Here is a 3,359-nt window from a genome sequence, read left to right as displayed (position 1 = left end):
TTATGTGTGCTGTATTACTCTGACAGTTGCAAGAACCTATAATTTGGTTAAAGATAAAAGCAACTGCAAAATCTGAAGAGTGAGAGCAGTGACATAACATGAACATTTCTTTACTCCCATCGAAGCCTAGGTTTATATCACTACCTTTTACTGTATACAGGGAAGAATATTTGCCCCATTAGTATTTTCCCCCATATACATGTAGAGCTATTGGAAAATGATTTTGCTCTGGTTTAATTTTGCCTAAAGCCATTTTTTAGCCAATTTCAAAATGATAAATGAATGTTATATTTTCACACACTTTGAATTACCGGTAAGGAAGAAATTGTCAAAAATGATTTTGGCATTTGGGGGGGGGGGGGGGGGGGGGGGGGATTTTGCAAGACCATCTAGCATGCTATAATATTTTATATGAGGATACAAGTACTACAAAGTATTCGGAAGCTGTTTCCCACGATCTGCACTTTACTCAATTAAACTGTCTACAAGCTATGATGTCCTATAGTGACCTTGTCATTTGGACCCTATAATTGATAAGGTTCTTCTCTTAATAACAAAGCTACATGTCGAGTATGAAATCAATGGAGCAAAAAATGTGGCCTGTGGATTGTCTAAAAGCTCAGTCTTGCACACATAGACATGAACGAATGGGTCTAATACTGTACCACTTTTCGCAATGAATTGCGAGTTTGAACGAAGACTATTTGGCCACATTGAAGGTTAGGGATAACAAGAGGCCCACAGGCCTTATCAGTCACCTGAATACTAGTGAAAAAGTATCGCCACTCCCACAGGCCTTATCAGTCGCCTGAATACTAGTGAAAAAGTATCACTACTTCCACAGGCCTTATCAGTCACCTGAATACTAGTGAAAAAGTATCGCCACTCCCACAGGCCTGATCAGTCACCTGAGTACTAGTGAAAAAGTATCACTACTCCCACAGGCCTTATCAGTCACCTGAATACTAGTGAAAAAGTATCACTACTCCCACAGGCCTTATCAGTCACCTGAATACTAGTGAAAAAGTATCACTACTTCCACAGGCCTTATCAGTCACCTGAATACTAGTGAAAAAGTATCGCCACTCCCACAGGCCTTATCAGTCACCTGAATACTAGTGAAAAAGTATCACTACTCCCACAGGCCTTATCAGTCACCTGAGTACTAGTGAAAAAGTATCCCTACTCCCACAGGCCTTATCAGTCACCTGAATACTAGTGAAAAAGTATCACTACTCCCACAGGCCTTATCAGTCACCTGAATACTAGTGAAAAAGTATCACTACTTCCACAGGCCTTATCAGTCGCCTGAATACTAGTGAAAAAGTATCGCCACTCCCACAGGCCTTATCAGTCACCTGAATACTAGTGAAAAAGTATCACTACTCCCACAGGCCTTATCAGTCACCTGAATACTAGTGAAAAAGTATCACTACTTCCACAGGCCTTATCGGTCACCTGAATACTAGTGAAAAAGTATCACTACTTCCATGGGCTATGAAATCTAGAAAAAATTTCCTGTTCTGAATATCTAAGCTAAATTCTAATGTTCAGCAACTGTATAAAACAAGATGTGTTCTTAAAACTTCACTGCCCTCAAAAGTGCATACACTGATGAAAGGCTTTAAATAATAGGTGTATTAACATTAAAACATCAAAATATATGACTAATTTGGACTCATCCTAAAGTCATAACCCTGGGTTGTGAAATTCACCATTTTTTGGACATCCTTTTCTGCTGTTTCTAAGTATGCATTTAGATTTTATACAGTATCAGCAAACTTACACATAAATACTATATATACTAAGTTTGGCCCCACCCTGGGGTCAAAACCCTTACTCTGGGGAAAATCAAATTAAAAATTTTGGTAAAAGACTAACTGTTCTATCCATTTAGTTTCAATTTAGTATCAAAAGCACTAAAGAAAATGTTATTTAAGGTTAATCGATCCTCATGTGATATCATAGAATTTTGTAAAACTCTTTATCAAATTAAAATTTGCACATGATCGATAGAAATATATCTTTCAGAGGAATTTTATTCACTGCATACAATAAAAAAATTGGTACACTATTGATTTTGAAAAAGTTTATATTTTCCATAGATAATCAATTTGTAATTTAAAAAAATGTTGTCAAGGGCAATAACTCCTATGCTGGTATTTCTTCTACTGCATGTCTATTATGCATGATTTCCCTAATATCCACAATTAATTTATACATATTTATGAATTAACATATTTTTTAAACTGTTGACATTTAAAATTTGTCATTTCAACAAGTTTTTATCTATTTTAATTATTCTGTATAACAAAAATGTGTGATTTTCTGATGTTAACATATACTTCCAGTTTTTGTTTTTTTTTTATGTCTGACATCTTTAAAAATGTGGCAACATACACATTTTCTTTGGTTATTGATTAAATTTAACTATATTCAATGGAAATTAATACAGATTTTTCACAGGTTTATAAAATTCTTGCACAAAATGTTCATGGACTCTATGAATGGTTTTCTTAAGTGTTGGTATGCTATGCAGTCTAATACAAAATGGAATTCATCTTCTACACAGTCAGACTTGCAGACAGTACATATTCTCTCATTTACATGTGTTTGTGTGTAACGTCCAGTTTCAATAGCCAAAGAGTGAGAACTGATTCTGAAATTTGTGAAACATTTCAAAAGTGTTTTACACATAAACATAATATAACAAGTTTGGCCCCGCCCTAGGGTCAGAACCCCTACCCCGGGGATCATGAAATTTACAATTTTGGTAGAGGCCTTCCTGCTCTACATCACTATGCATTTAGTTTTTCTTACATGTGTGTGGTTCTTTTTTTGAAAATTGGGCAGTTTTTGCCCTGCCCCTAAAGCGTCAGGGGTGCTGGAGTCCTGAAATTTACAATTTATGTCCCCCTTGTCCCAATGATGCTTGATACCAAATTTGAAAAGAATTGGACTGTAGTTATTAAGAAGTTAAAAATGTGTTTACTCAGGTGACCTAAAAAGTTGCAAATATTTGTCCACACCGTAACAGATTAACCGTAACATTATGTTTAATCGGAGAAAACCATCCTATTGTCAGAGTTTCGAAAAATGCACTATCATGTTTTTCACAATCTTTAATAGAAGGGGTATCCTTCCTCATCACGATTAAGACTGCCGAACATAAGCTAATGTCAAAAAATGAAATATACAGCATTCTTGATTTTCATCTGTGAGTCACAACAATTGATCTCACAATGCATTTAACTCAGCGCTGTGAAATGTTCCCATCCTGTGGTGATAAATCTTTTTAATCTGTGTTGAGTTAGTATCTGCCCATTGCATTGGGACATCAAATATTCTGACTGTAATGG

The sequence above is a fragment of the Ostrea edulis genome, chromosome 1 (assembly GCF_947568905.1).
Source record: "Ostrea edulis chromosome 1, xbOstEdul1.1, whole genome shotgun sequence".
Classification (NCBI taxonomy): domain Eukaryota; kingdom Metazoa; phylum Mollusca; class Bivalvia; order Ostreida; family Ostreidae; genus Ostrea; species Ostrea edulis.
The sequence above is the reverse complement of the archived record's forward strand: the minus strand, read 5'-3'. Positions refer to the sequence as shown.